This window comes from Nipponia nippon, unplaced genomic scaffold, assembly GCF_047370975.1.
Source record: "Nipponia nippon isolate SJK-2023a ecotype South Korea unplaced genomic scaffold, ASM4737097v1 scaffold_8, whole genome shotgun sequence".
NCBI classification, from domain to species: domain Eukaryota; kingdom Metazoa; phylum Chordata; class Aves; order Pelecaniformes; family Threskiornithidae; genus Nipponia; species Nipponia nippon.
The window spans coordinates 28,350,104-28,366,123 of NW_028262402.1; the positions used below are offsets into that span (position 1 = coordinate 28,350,104).

Below are 16,020 nucleotides of genomic sequence, written 5' to 3' on the forward strand. Positions count from 1 at the left end.
CTCATTGACCTTGTCCCTTGAGGCAGGCACTGCTGACACCTTTTTTATTATTTTTCTCATTAATAAACATGTTGTGCCTCCTCCACTAGCCTATGCACTTCTTTGCCTATGTAGAGTGGGTAAAGTGTCTTTTATCATTCATTTATCATTCATTGACTGTTGATCCTATGTCTTTCCATACCAGCTTCCTATGAAAAGACCACTTGAGTGGTTAGATTCTTCATTTTGTACCCATGCACGTAACTTAGCTGTTTGAATAAGAATAAGGTTCCAAGTTTGGGCACTGAGAAGAAAAAACTCTGAACACAAAATATTTGTTTCAGTTGTTGCTATTTTGTCTAGGAGCAAAGCATGTCGGTAACGCAATTTGCTAGTGAGTGCTCATTGTAAAATATGAATGCTTATACAGAACCAGAATGAATTATCCCAACTTAGGAAGTAAAAACAAAAGAAAAGGAAAATACTTGACAGAGTTCTTGGCCACTAGATCCATCAAAAGAGGAGAAGGAGACCCTCCTCTCCCATGTCATCCAGCCATGCACTTCCTCTGCACTACGTAATCTAAAAGCAGATGTCTGTGCAGCACCTCCTTAGCTCCCTCTCCTTCTGTCTTAGACATACAAACAGACACATGGTAAATACAGGGACAGTTTTAAAGTCTTGGAGCATATCCTCTACATAATTGTCATGTTTATCCATAATGATATAGGAAGTGTTCAGACCAAAAAAACCCCCACAGAGTTAGGAGATAACGCCCCTTGACTATTATAATCTAGTTCCATGGCCTCTATAATTGCAAAAGTGAAGGCAGTGCATTTTCTCTGCCTGATGGGGAAGATACAGAAGTAAAAGGTGAAGGTTTTATCTGGCTGTGGTTCTGCCACTGACTTACTGTATAATCTTGCACAAATCACTTTGAGCTGTTGTGTATCATGTTCCTAGCTAGGATAAGGAGTTAATGGTATTTTCCTACTCTGCAAATAACTTTAGGTCTATGTCAATTTTAGTAGTTTAATAATGTTAATCAACATGAATTTACCGGACAGAGCTTGTAAATGTCTTTTGTGTGCTTATTTTTCTGTATTAAGGTCTCCAAAACTGTTTTTATTGTCATGATTGTAAAGTGCATTTAAAATCTGTATTTTTATGATGCTATTTTCCAAAGATTGTTACTTGAAAAGGTTGGGGTTTTTTTTTCAGAAATGCATGTTGTTTTCCTTTAGCACTGATTGATATCAATGGCGAATGATCTAAAAAGTCACGCCATAATAGCAATATAGCAATAAAACAGTATAGCTTGAAACTTTGACTTTGTTTAGAATTGTTCACATAATCACATTCATTCAACCCAACAATTTATTCTTTTATCCTCTCATCCATTCATTCTCTCACGTACTCTGCTACTGACCTATTCATTGCATTATGTATTGGTCGGCAAACCTCCGGGCACGTTCGCTGCCCTTTTCACCGACTCACTAAATACCTACCACCTGTTCACTCACTCACTCTTGGACTGATCTGCCCTCAGCCTCAGCCCGGGCTTCCAGGCCAGCTTCGGTCTTCCTCTCATTCCCTACTTTCCTTTCGTATCTTCAGCCCTGCAGCTTATACCTTCCTGAGTTTAATTAAGGACTTCAGGTTTAAAAGCACAGTCAGTTGTTATAGCTTTCTTTTACTTTTTCTTGCTTAATTGCTGCTTTCTCCCCCCCCCCCCCCCCCCCCCCCCCCGGCACAGGTCTGATACAGCTTGCCTAGGCTTAAAATACCCATGTGTGTATTCATCCCTCAACATGATTTCTGAACAAGGTATATTATGACTGAGGCAGTCTTTATACATTACTACTTCGCAGCAGGCATTATGTGTACTCTCAAAGATTATACTTTATTATGCTTATAATGGAGGTTTTTAAAAGTATGTATCATGAATATCTTTGGAATATCCATTATGGAGTTGCTGTGGACATGTATTAATAGTTGTTCATTATACGATCTCATTGCCACAGCATGTATTATTTCAAAGATAATAATCATTTTTAGCAAAACAAGTTCAGTTATAATTACTGCGAAGACCAGTGTCTTTAGCCCTGCACCTCTAGTTCACATGCTATCCAGGCTAATGTTACAGACCTTTGGAAAACTTCCCGAATTTGTGTCCGTCACACCTCGGGGGCCATTTGTTTTTAAATCCTGTGAAAGATGTTACTTATAATGGGAACTGATAGGAATTTTCAGTGGTGCAATTTATGCTACTTGCTGTATGTTCCCAACACTGTTATTATTAGGGCATTTCCTTTTTCTCAACAAATCCCTGTTGGTAACACATTTTACTTGAAAGAAGATCCTGAATGTGACTGAGAATCTGGTATTTGGCAAGGTCGAAATATCAATTCCTTGTTTTACCTCTGACCTTTCAGTCTGCAATACTCCACAGGTTTTACTGAGAATGGAGATTGAAAACTACAATATACAAATGAACAATATAATTCTTAAAGGTCATGAAATCTAACCTGGATAGAGACAGCAGAAGTAATGGAAATTTTGTCTTGGTGCTAGCCTTTGCCCCCGTTACTTCGTGCCGCTCTGGGTTTTTGGAAGCTTGTGCAGACCGTAGGCTCCCTGGGGAAACCTGACAAAACCCCTGTGATTTTCCTACTGCATGCTAAGAACTGCCCTAGCCTAGAATTCATACAATGCAAAAGAGATTAAAAAAGCACCTTTGTTTCTTCCCTTGGAATATCATTTCATAGCTGTATCCCTGAGGAGATGCTTAAAGTCTTGTCTACGCTAGGAAGGTTTTGCTAGTATATTAATACCAGCAGCCAGTCCCAGAGGAGATGCAGCTTATTCTTCTGCTGGTATACGTTACAGCAATTCCCCAAATAAAATACGATAAGGATTTTTTATCCTGCTACTGTGTTTGCACTAGCGATTTTCCGGCACGGGTTCAGCGTTTGATCCTTTTTCACGCTCCTGGCAGATGCAGGTACATCGTCAGAAGTGGTTCTCCCCCTTCCCGGCAGACCCTGGGTCCTCGGCGCCTCCTGCTCCCCGTTGCTGTTGCCTCCCAGAGCTGGGTGTGACTCCTTGCTTCTCCACACCTCAAGTCTAATGTTTTGATGGTGTGTGACCCTGTTTGATGTGATGGATGCTGGTGGCCCCATGTTAAGCCGGCCTAAGTTTAATCACCATTTTCAGAATGTAATGAGGGGAAGTGGGTTTTCCAGTGTGTTCCACATAACAACAAACTGTTCACAGGCTGCACTAATATACCCCTTCAAACCCTACAGTTTCAAATACCCTGAAATATCAAGGTGGCCAGGTCTTGCCTTGCATGTGAGGTTATCATCGTGATTCTGTGTCTTTAAGAGGCTCTATTTCCTCAATGATTTCATTTTGACAGTATTTCTCAGCTATAGCCAATGTGAATGACAGATATTAGAAACTGACTGTCATGTTATTGAACAATGCGTACGTATTGTGCAATGCTGGAATTATAAGGTCAGCCAACATCTGACAAACTAAATGTTTTGTTCAGTCTTGCTTAACTTGCTTAGCTCAGTCCTGTTAACTGAGCTATAGCAATCAAATGACTTTGGATATCACCTGTTCCACAGCAATAAAAAAAAAACAACCAGTCACCCATGTGTTGGTTCGTGTCATTCATCGCAACAGTCACCACAGGCGGGCACGGACATGACGTGGTAATCAATAACTCATCAGTGACTCAGCAAAAGCATCCTGGGCGAGAGCCGTGCAGTCACTGACCTATTTTCTTTTTTATGCCAAGCTGCTGCTCCTTTAGTATTACCAAGCAGTCACCTACGCAGGCCTACGCTTTAAGGTACTGTAATTCCAGTAACGTTTGCTTTCAGTATAAATCATTCATATTTCCGTGGTGCCAACAGGCTGCAATTTGCGCCGTGGTCTGCAGCGAGCGGGTCCGTCCTGCCCATGACGAGATGGAGCAGGAGCAGGAGCAGCGGAATGGGAATGGGAACGTGACCAGCAGCGCTAGGTGTGAGGAGGCGAGGCGGCTGTTGCGCGGCCTGATTAAATTGTGGGGGCATTGCATCTGCTTCCCGCAAAAGTGCCTCAAACCTTTTCAAGCCACACAGCCCTAAATCCTGAGGAAGGAGCCGATTTGCTGGTACCATTACCAGGGGTGCCATCGAGCGGGCATCATGAAACCGTTGCCCTCTGCGGCCGGGCCCTGCAGGGATGCTGCCGCTAACGGGGGATGCGCTGGGGTAGCGGGCGGGAAAAAACAGCGGAGTTTACGGAGAAGAGGGCGGAGGGGCCCCGCCGGTGCGGGGGCGGCCGCCCCGGGCCCCCCGGAGTGTGAGGGCCGGGTGCGGCCCCCGGCGCGGCGCGGCGGCGGCCCCGCTCCGGGCGGGCGCGGCGGCCCTGCACGCCCGCCCCCCGCCGCCATACTGCGGGGCAACCCAAACTTGTTACACGCGGGCACCAACTCCAACCCCCCCTCCTCCTCCTCCACCTCCTCCTCCTCCTCCTCCTCCTCCTCCTCCTCCTCCCGCCGCCGCCCTGCCCCCGCCGGCGCGGGGAGGCGGGGGCTGCGCCGGCCCAGGCTGCCGCGGGGAAGGCGCCGGGGCGGGCGGGCGCCGCGGCCGAGGGAGCGCCGGAGGACCCCGCAGGTAGGAGCGCCCGGCGGGGCGGGCTGCGCGCCGCCCGGGGCCGGGGGAGGAGGCGGCGGCGGGAAGGGGAGGAGGCGAGGGAGGGGGAGGAGGAGGAGGAGGCGGCGGCGGCGGCGGCGCTGGTGGTGGAGGCGGAGGCAGAGGCAGCGCGGCCGCCGCTGGGGGAGCGTCTGGCCGTGCCCGCCGTGCCTCCTCCCGCCGAGGTGGGTGCGGGGGCTGCCGGGGCGGCGGGGCGCGGGTCTGCAGGGCGGCGGGGGGGCGGGCGGTGCCGGCGCACCTGCGGAGCGGGACCTGCCGCCCGGCGCGGCCGAGCCCGCCTGCCGGCTCCGGGGAGGGGGCGCGGGCAGCGGCGGCGGCGGCAGAAGCGAGGTGGGAGCCGGCGCGGGCGCTGGCAGCCGGCGGCGGCGCGGCCGGAGCGGAGCGGGGCGGAGCGGGGCGGAGGAGCCTCCCGCAGCAAATGAGCGAGGGCTGGCAGGTTTATAAATGTGCTTTTTCTTCCACCGCCCCCGAGCCCCGCTGACTCCGGCGGCAGCTCGCCGCCTGCCCGCCCGCCGCCCGCGGCGGCTCCCCCCTCCCCGGTGCGTCCGGGGCCGGCGCCCGGGCCCCCGCTGCCGGTCCTGGTTGCACCTGCGGCGGCGGCGGGGCTGGGCGGGGGCCGGGGGCACCTCCCGAGGACGGTGAATGCGATGAGAGGGGTTTTCGCCCAGCCGGGAAGCGACGCGGTCGTTTCCAAAGTGCCAGCCCAGGTTGCCATTACTGCCTCCGGGCACTTGAGGGAAGGCTGCTGCCTGCTGGCAACCGCGGCCCCTTCCCCAGCGCACAGCAGGGCGCCGTGCTGGGTGCTTGCTGCTGGGAGGCGGGCTGCGTATGTTTTGAAGAGCTGTTACATGCTGTTTCATTTTTCAGCGGTCAGGAGAGTTTAAATCGGGTCTGCACAGAGGTGCTGAGTTTGCAAGGTGTGGGTGAAGCGGCACAGCAGTTTGCGGTCTGTTCCTGCCTGCCCTCCCGTTCATTACAAGGGGCTGTCTTCGCTGCCGGGTTGTGGAGGTGTGGGCTGCTCGGCGGTGTTTTCTGCCTGTACGAAACCAGGCAGCATCGGTGTTCGAGGGAGAAGGAGCGAGTAACCACTCGCAGCGGGTGTAACTTTATTGTTGCCGCTCCTTTCGGTGATGTGACTGCCCTTAGCAGGGAGGGGAAGAGGAGCTTGTTCCTGGCCTGGTGTGGGAGGGAACCTGATGGACCTGCAGGTGGAAAGGCTTTTTCATATATGCTCTTTGGTTTCCTGCTGAAACGTTTTCCTGCCTTCCTCTTACCCCCTGTCTTCGTTGTCACCCGCCTCTTGCAAGGAGATGCTTCAGCTGAAAAATGTGAAACGTTACCCTTGAGTTGCTGTCACCCAAGTATTTCTAGTAGGCTCTGGAAATCAATGGAGTAGTAAAGCCTCTCTCTCTTTTTTTTTTTTTTTTAATATTAAAATTCCTACGGTAATTAGCCATAGGCTGTTGTCTGCGTTATGACCATCAGGCTCAGAAATAGCTGCTGATCTCATACTCCCCTTTGGATACCTATACAGAGGTTTTGTTAGAGAACTGTTTAATGACTTCTTTTATTAGAAAGAGTGCGAGCTTAGGCAGTTATGCAAGTGCACCGAAAGGAAGCCCTGTTGCGGAGGGGCTGTGTGGCAGCCCCGCCAGAGCGGGAGTATCGCTTACAAACTGGGCTAGAAAGGAGTATTGCAAGAGAGAGAGAACCGAGTAGGTCGTGTAGGGCGAAACACTGTATGTACCATGTTCCCCGCTGTGCAGGGAAGTGTATGAGTACCGTGTGCTGTCTGGGATGAGCAGGCAATGGACTGGCACTTGTAATTCTTTCAGGTAGCGGAGATGAGGTGCAGGCCGCTCTTTTCCACTGAAAGCAAATGAGTGGCAGGGGAATAGGTTGCTATGTGTATTTTCATCCAGGAAAAAAAAGAAAGCTTTGCAAATGTGGAGCCGCATTGACAGATGAAGTCTGTCTCTACTGGGATTTCTTGGCTTAGAGAGCAAATAATTCACACACCCTCCCCCCCCCCCGCCAAGCAATTATTCTGTGTAGACTTTGTGGTGGTCAGGGTTTGCTACAGAGTCTGCTGACAAAAGCTGCTTGCACTCATGCCTACCAAAATGGGTCTATGGCTGTTTTGCTTTTTTTTTTTTTTTTTTTTTTTAAAGGAACAAAAGGCGTTGTAGCTGGTGGGGAGGGCGGCAGCTCCTTCCACAGGGAGTGAAGCATTTGATGTCAATGTTTGATGTGAGTGGATTTATTCAAAGCTGTAAGGCTGATTCATAGATTTTTCTGGACATTCTAAGTACAGGTGTGCCTGGAGACTTCATTTAATGTGCTGTGTTTCCCTCCCTTTGCTGGCCTTACGATTCAGTCCCCTCTCCTCCCCCAATATAAACAGCTATTGCATTAAACACTCGATAACCTTTTGTTAACCTGCTTTCATGGGTACAGCTGTGCCCTGCCAAACGCATGTGGCTTGATACCACTTAGAGGTCCTGCGAGAAGGAGAGATGATCTGGCTGCCCTGGCGCTTCCCTGGCTGGCCTGCCTCCTGAGCAGCTGAGCTTCAGAGTTACCCGCTTCGTGCAGCCTCTTACTGGGGAGGAGCTGGAGACCTCTGGAGAGGATCCATGATCTGCCCAGGGCCGCTTGGCTGCAGTTGGAGACTGCACTGTGCTTGCTCCGCTGTGTGCTCTCGCGGTCCCTCCCAGCCATCGTAAGGAGTGCGTGTCGAATGAACGTTATGATGTTAAAATGTGTTGTCTTAGATGCTTTCTTGCAGTGAAGTAAGTGGAGGTCTCTTTCAGTCATGCCAAAGTGACTTCTTGGTCTGAGCTGCCATCACTTGACCTAGTACTTGCATATGCCACCTGGTTTGCAAAAGGTGTTGGATAAATTGGTAGATGGTTGTGCCTTACTCTGATTCTAAGGATGGTGGTCCAAAGTGGGACTGTTATTTGAATCAGTGGAAACGACGGTAGAAATGCTCCAAGATTTTACGTTATCTCTGGCGTTACGTTATCTCCTCAAATGTTTTGTTTGAATTTTTGATTTCTCTGGAAAAAATGGAATCTCAAGCCACAGTTGATGCAATTTTGTAGATCACAAGAAAATAAAGTATTTCCCCTGAATGCTCAGGGATGAGGTTCTTTGTCCCAGTTTTTGCTGTGCAAAGATAACTTGAAATGAGTATTGACAGGGAAGGAAAGATGTAATTGCCAAGGTTGACTAACATTTCTTGTAAGCCTTCAGTGCTTCCGAGTGTTGGATCTTGTAAGTATTCATATTATTCTATGATTTAAATGAGTTGAAAAGTAGTTTCTGAAAGTGCATGACCATGAAAGTGTTATTCATTAATGGATGCTGATCTACTATGCTTCCTACTAAACTGAGGTGTAATTACTTGTAGACATGACTGAGAGAATTTTTCACAATGTTTCATTTTTAGAAAAATGCATGAAACACTAATATATTCCAGGTAGCATGTGACAAAAAAGATGGAGACTTAAAGGTGACAAGAAGAAGCAGCAAAGCAGGTCATAAACTTCCCTGAGTTACTCTTTAAAGGTTCCTCTTTTTACACCTGTATATAAATTACTGTGTTTAAAGTTTGAAATGAGAATTCAGATTTTCATTATCGTGGTAATATTAAACAGTTTTGGCGTGTCCTTTGTTGTGCCTAGTGCTGAGCTGCTGTGTGCTGTGCCTTGTTAGCTGAAGAAAGGTGTGCCCGGTTGGGAGCCTGCGTAACAAATAAGGAGCTGGGAAATGCTTTTGGCTGTTTCATTTGACTTTTCCTTCCCTGAAGCTTCCCCCCTCCTCCCGTCTAACTGGTCGTTTCTCTGATGATAAAGCACTGTTTTATAAGGCCTTCTTCATCTGGCTTTGCATAGTCTTGTGCTTGAGGGTCCAGGCAGACAGGTGGAAGTGTATTGGAAAGAGTGAGGAAGGTCCCACTTGTTTTACTGGGGTCTTGAGTTTCAGGAAGATGAAGTGGCTGCGGAGTTGCTTTTTCAGTGTAGCACACAACTGGTTCTGTACCAAGGGGAGCCTGTGAATGCTGAAAGGGTGCTGCCGCAGCTGCCATTTGGAGAGTTCACTGCGCGTTGATGTAGCTGTAACAACCTGGGTGGAAGCTGTTTTAACTGTTTTCCCTCTGATACGAGGGTTTCATCTTTGTTTCTTGGATGAGTTAATGAAAGGAAAGAAAATGACTCCTTGTGTTGCCACAACTGTTCACTTACAAACAAAAAGTAGCACCTTATATTTCAGGCTAATGTGTGCCATTGTCTTGGATGGGGAAGTTGCACGTCTTGCTGTCCAGAACTGGATTAACGAGGTCTTGCATTTAATTGTGTTCTGGCCAAAAGGCTTTTATGTTCTCTTTTATCTACTTGTAAAGTTCCAGGAATGCAAGGGGCTGCTCAGCTTTCCGGCTGGAGGTATTGCTGCTGCAGCCTGCCTTCCTACAAGGGAGGTTAGTGCCTGTAGTAAGAAGGGTGTTGCGCTCCACTTCTGCAAACCTTGGGTGTCCAGGACCCACTCTTTTCCCTCCTGCTCCCCGCCTTGCCAAGCTGTGCTGCAGCAAGCTTCTGGGTATGTGAACAGGTTTCTGAAAATAGCACGACAAGAAACTTATTTTTGGTACTGTTAGCGCTTTTTTATGATGGAATGGAGGGAGAAGAAAAGAAAAGACTTTTTTTCAATGAGGGGGCATGCATGTTGTTGTAGTGCTGTGACTCAGATTTTTGACAAGTAAGTGTTTTAGAGCACCAAATGGCAGACTTGACTTAAAGAGTATGTTCTTACATAGCCTGAGGGGGAAACAAAACAGATGGCAAACAAATAAAAACGGCAAATTAATAAAAACTTGCACTACAGATGTGAGCAGATAAGGAACTTCTGTAAGGACAGTAAATAAAGTTAAGCCCATGTATCAAGTTTAGAACAAGTTTGTTAGTAATCTAGAAATAATACCCATTTTCATGTCTTTCCCTCTTCCTCTACCTATTTCTTTTTCTCTCTGTTCGTGTACAGCAGTGAACTCGTAATCCACCAGGCATTTTCTGCACTGATCCTCTTAAAAATTAGTATTAGCCTATATATGAGGCAGACCAAAGCGGATTGAACACTGTGCTGCAAAATTAGTACCTGTTGGCCTCGTTGCAAGGACAGGCAAGTAACATTTCACTTTTTCTCTCTCTCTGAGGAATGCTTTTGGTGCTGTCGTACAGCATGGGCTTGAGAGGGGAACAGGTGATCGTGCACTGTGAGGAGCTTGGTTCCTACGTTCCTGCGCACAATTGTGCGTGCCGAGCAGCTGTGTACGTGATTGGGCGCTTATATGAAATGTGTGGAGTTAGCAGACTGGGAAATCGTGATGTCCTTAATGCATCTGATTACTCAGCTGAGCTGGGAGACAGGAGAGGATATGCAAAGCAGGGGAAAGTTTATGGAGACAGGCATTTCTCCTGGGAAAGCAGGCAGGAGAGTAGAAACTTCTGCAAACTCTATTAGCTCTTTGCTGGTATGCAAGAGAGACCAACTGGTGTCTGGAAGCTAAAGCAGGTCTAATATGACTGCGGCGAGGTGAGACAGAATGGGGAGGCTGGTGTTCTCCTGTGCTTGAATACAGCCTGCCAGGTCCAGACAGATTTGCATGCATTGCAAATGCCAGAGAGAGAGGAAAAGGGGGAAAAATGCATGAAATGTGATTATAGTTCTTGCTTTGTTCAAGAGTAGTTTTCAAGGGCAGGCTTTAACTGTGTTTCTGCTGAGTTTTTCCTCCTTCCCCCAATATAAAGCAGGCATTCTCCTTGCCCCAAATAATTGGTTTTTATATGTATATGCTTGGGTTTTTTTTTTCTTCTTTTCATAAACAAATGATGCTTTATGAACTTTGTCATTGTATATACAAAGAGATGCATAGAAAAGTGGAGGCTATTTTTTTTTAAAAGAATGTCTTTGTTCTCATTTCCACTGAAAGAGATAATGTGTTATGGTCGTTTGTTACTGGAAAAACAATGCAGGATGTAGGGAAGAGACCTAGAGACGTGAAAGTTCTTGGATTTGTATTTGAATTCTCTCTCAGTCTAATTTGATGCATTTTGGGGAGAATGGAACAATACAGACTTTTTTTTTTAAACAAAGTGTGCTATGAATTTATGTCTTAAATCAGGTTGTTGAGGTTGCACTTGGCTTAGGATTGTTGTAGTTAAATTCCCAAGTCTGAAATACTTCAGAAGGAGCTAGCTGTCTCTTAACATTGTTTAGCGTAAAATAGGCTGGTCAAAGTTTGTGTGAGGACACACTAGATTTGGTAATTTATCTCTGTAAAATGCGTTATTGTAACTTCCCAGTTTGCAAGCTGTCTCTTGTGACAGTAGGAAAAAATAAACCTGCTACGCCTCGTGGTGTTTGGGACTGTCACGTGCACGTGGGTAACACTGGTATGTTCTCTGGAGTTATAGTAACTTCTAAGTACCAATATAATATCGTATAGCTGCCTTTCTCTGTGCTTTTACCTCATCCAGTAGCGCCTGAATTTGTTCAGAAGCCATTTATTAAATCATGTTTGAGAAGTAAAATCCCAGTTGTTAATGCCAGCAGAACGCTTGATGTTGAGTGAAGCCACAAGAGATTCTTTTCACTCACTGGAGGATGTAAGGAAGACAGAGTTTGTAGAAAGAGGCTGTACCTTCCATTGGACCAAATGATGTAATTGGGAAAGTGATGGAAATATAGACAGGCTTTTTGGACAATCAGTCTTTTCTCAACCTTCCCTGTAAGTCCCATCTTGGATGTTCCGGTAGGCTCTGTAATTCTTGCCAGACATTGTAGTGTGGGCTGTGAGATATTTCTGCGTGTAAATCTGTGTTTAATTTGAGTATGGTAAGAACGATCTGCAAAGCATTTACAAACAGAGGAGTGGTCTGCACAGGGAAGTCGGGACGCTGCCCTTGCTAGCAGGTTTGTGTGGATGGAGCGTAGCTGAGGTTTGGGACATGCCTGCAGAGGTTTACCTGTAGGACAGGAGCCCCGCACAAGCATACTGTCCTGATGTCTCAAAAAACAGCAACAAAAAAATAAAAATAGTTGCTATAGTAACAGGGCAGTAATGCTTTAATTTGTCATTTTGCATATAGAAGTCTGCTGGAGCAATGTTGCGCTCAAAGCTTTTTTCCGCTCCCACATTTCTGATGTTTCTTTTAACAAAAAGTGTGTAAAATGGCCAGAGGCAAGAAATTAGGCATTCTTGTTTTCACTCAGCAGTTGCAAATTACGGAGGATTTGCTAGAGATGCATATGTATGCGCACACAGATCCACTTCCGTATTTGGCTGCAGATGTACCCTACCTGAAGGGTCTATTTGTCAAAAAATTAGTTGTCCATCAGAACTGTAGGTGCAAAGAAAATAAATACCTTTGATAGCACTAGTATCCTGCCCCCCCCACCCAAGAACACAAAACAAAAAATCCGCAAAGCCATTAAAAAGTATCTGCCTTTTGCTCAGGAGTAAGAATTACCTTTTTTTTTTTTTTTTTTTTTAACCTGTTAAAATCTAGTCTTATTTAGATGAGAGAATGGCTGCCTTCTTCTTCTTTAAATTATTGGTGGTGGTAAAATATCTGCAGTTACATGTTTAGATGCTTGGCCCTATTGAAATAAGTTTACTATTCAGTTGAACCTGAGTTTTTACTCCAGGTGTCGGGGAAATTGATAAATTGCCTTGAAAGGTTATCCTGATTATCTGCTAGGTAAGAAAGACATATAATGGCCTTTTCATTTCACTTCTTTTGCACAGGATTTAGTTGTGAGAGATTGTATGTTAAGTATGTAAGACAGACCTTTTCATAGGCTTAAGAGTTTTCTTCTCTGTGCGATTCTGTCTCCCCAGAGAAATAAATAAATAAATAAATACCCTCCCCATCCATATGTATACATTCACAGCATATTAATTGTTTAAAATATTTGACTAGCTATTTTCAATGAGAGTGGATACTCCTGAAATAGTGTTGTCTTCAAATATGCAAATAAATAACTTTAAATGTCTTGAATCTTGTGTTTTATATGTCTAAGGGATTTCTTATTGCAATGGCAGAGGCTGTGTGACATAAATCTATTTCATACAAACATGCATGTCTGTGTAAATTAAACGTGTGTATTTTAAAGCTAAATTTAGTATTTTCTCACAGAATTAAGATGCTAATAGGGAGACATTCTCCAGTAGTTGAATTTGCCTATTTGGAATTGATTTAAAAAAAAAAAAAAAAGGCTCTGCTTGCCTCTGCCCTGAAATGGGCCTCCTATGTGCATAAATTGATTGTGCATCAAATGGTACATGCTGATATTCAGGAATTCCACTGAGGTTTTTAAGAACTACTTTTTCCTGCTTTAGTACTGACAGCCACCAGGGGAAAAAGTGCCCATTATTCAGAACCTGTCTTCTGTTGTCTAATTTAATTGTTGGCTTTTATGAGAGTTCAGTTCCTGTCGCTGCATGTCTGCCTCTGTTTTTCTTCATAGCTATGCCTTCATCATCTGGAATAGGATGCAGATTTATTATGTCAGTTGCTTTGGAGAAAGAAATTTCTCAACGGATTATGAAATGATGCTTTTGATCAGGTGAAGCATCTGATGGCCTTTGCACTCTCTGGTTTCTGCTTAGTGTTTGCTGAGAAGGTTGTACACATCGAGGAGCAATTTGCTGCTCCATGAAGGATGGTGCCGAAATAGGTCTGGGAGCGTGTCCAGGGGAAGGGGTGAGTGCAGCAGAAAATCAGTTGAGCAGCAGTGGTTAATGTTTGTCTGTGGAAGGTGAATGGAGTCAGCTGTGCTAATTTCTATGCAATAAATGGGCTTTGGGAGTCAAAGGTGTTAATGTGACCCTGTCATTACAGCGCTTGGTAGTGAAGGGAGCTTTGAGGTTCCCACAGAGAGATCGTGGCCTGTATATTTCCATGGCAACTGCCATCCCTTAAACATTTATAACCTTTGATTAAAGATACAAAAAGGAGGGGAAAACCTTTTAAATGTTACAAATGTAAAGCTTTAACTAGGTCTTTCATTTTAACAATATCCCTTATTTACATTCCTTGGAGTGTGGAGGTTTTATAAGGAACGCAGCTGTCCCTTCCCCATTCGGTAGACTTTGTGATGACATTTCGGGGTAAATGAGATGTTCTGGAGATAGCTATCTGACTTTGATCATAGCTGCACTGGCATCACTCCATGAATTTAGTTGCTATTTATTTACATTAGTGTATTTTGTACCAAAATTATACTTTAAGTCTATTATGCAAGGACATTTGTGTCCCTGATAAAAGGGTTTGAGGAAAATAACTAATTCTGTGTTGAATAAAACTTATTTTTAAAGAGGAGGAACATGAGATATACCCTAAATTAAAGTCTCTTAAGCAGTATAATGGCTGATACACAAAAGCCTTATGCTAGCGGGGAGAGCAAGCTGTTCCTGCAGAAACTGAGGCTTGCTGTTGGCTTGCAAACTGTGTGGAAGGGCATGTTCACGCTCGGTGCATCTTCCCATCCCTCCTTCCTCTCCCCCATGTGTGTGTTCTTTAAAGTATTTTACTTCATGCTATAGTGGCCAGGTAGCAGTGCCGTGAAATAAATGCTCTCTGTTCAGGTCAGGTGTTCTCATGTCTAATGCTCAGGTGTGGCATGTTATGCTTTCTGGGAGTTTCTCACTGCTGAAAAGCAGTGGAATTTTGGAAGCATATTGAATAATTTTCCATTATATTTTTCTGCTTTCTTTTTAATCTTGTGGGGTTTTCCCCCCCCCCCTATTTTTTTTTTCTTTTTTTGCCATCTGCCATCTTTTTTGGACCATCCTTGGGGAAATGGAGGAAGTACTGAATGTGCTAGTGGATTTCATGGTTATGCTACCAAAAGTTGAGCTGTAATGTCAGGACTAGCACAGTGGGAGCTGTGAAGACGGATGAAATAAAGCTGTGTTTCTTCTGTGCCTGTACTTTGGGCAGCTGAAATTTGCTTTTGCTTTGTACTAATCAGTACTGACTCTAGGTGAGGGCAGAAGTGGTATGACTGGCTCGGTGAGAGAACATCACAAGTGTAAAGGGCTGTTTTGCTAGGACTGCACGCTCCAGCATTTCACCATCACTTCTTTTCTTTCTGAAGGAAGAGATGTATAGATACTGCTAAGCCTAATAGCTGGTGACTGGTAGTTTAAATGGACAAGGCTGGCTACGGTTGCCAAAACAGAGAGTTCCACTGCTACAAATGTATTGTTCCATCCAAATTTCTAAGGCTGAGCACACTGTATGGTTGTTAGTAACCTCATGCGCTGCTTCTGCTGGGACTGCGGAGGGGCCTTTGTGCTGCTCTGGTGCAAGCCCTGAACATTCCTCGAGAAAGTTTTTAGCACTGAAAGACCAGGTTGGTTACTGTGGAAAGTTCATAACGACTATGCAAACACAACTGGAAAGTTCATGATACTGGGATATTTATAAGGATGTCCTCCATTATAGAAGAGACGGAAGGAAAAAGAAAACGTGGAGGAAAAATGAAAGGGCATTGCGAAATACTTTTTTTTTTTTTCATCCAGGCTAGCTACGGATATTGATGCTGTTACTAATCCATGCAATTTTGGGTTGGGAATGATTTTCAGTAGCTGTTGTGATAGGAGTAAGTACTTCTGGCTGCCCTATGAAATAAGAGAAATAACTTTTCTGGCGGTGTGTTGCCTGCTTGGGATCTAAATATACTTTTGAAAAGCAGCAGCATACAGAGGTCATCTTGATGTCAGGGCTGTATGTCAAATGGACTTCTTGGCATAGTTACAGCATTTCCCACCGTTTTCATGAATCTGAAAGATGGGGTTTGGGATTAGTCACTTTTTTTTGAATAGTCAGCGAATGAAACCTATACAGTCCAGCCGCAGGAAACAGCCCAAGGTGTCCTCTGTGTTGAAATGTGCATGTACTAGTATGAACATCTTGCTATTACATATTTTTGTGTTGGATTTTGTATGCTTCCTTTTAGTATATTGGAATGTTTGTGATCCAGTGCACGTTTTATAAGTGATGTCATTGTGAAATGGGTTGCCTCATTCATGAGGACTGTGAATGCACAGGTGTTACTAGTGTTAAAGAGAACTCAGAGCTGTGTTTTTATGTTCTACAAGCTTAGAAGATGCTGTGCTTCAGCGTGATTCCCCCTCCCCTTCTTTTTTTCTTGTCCGAGTTCCTTACTCCACTTTTCCCTTTACCTTTAAAAGAACTACCCATTCTTAATTTCTTTAAATACCATCAGCCATCCTACAGTTCAAGCGGCTTTTTGTGAA

General features: G+C 45.2%; 1 protein-coding gene across 7 annotated transcripts in view; it reads left to right on the plus strand.

Annotated features, from left to right (window-relative positions):
- The first annotated feature begins 3,996 nt into the window (after positions 1–3,996).
- Positions 3,997–16,020, plus strand: part of SEMA4D (semaphorin 4D) — a 101,780-nt gene continuing 89,756 nt past the window's right edge. For 3 of the 7 annotated variants that reach the window (XM_087741215.1, XM_087741216.1, XM_087741207.1), the window contains exon 1: positions 4,754–4,855. The gene's annotated coding sequence lies outside the window, so the exon portion shown is untranslated. Of the gene's footprint in view, positions 4,016–4,583; positions 4,653–4,753; positions 4,856–16,020 lie in introns of those variants that run through there. The other 4 variants (XM_087741214.1, XM_087741208.1, XM_087741211.1 and 1 more) reach the window with 4 other exon arrangements.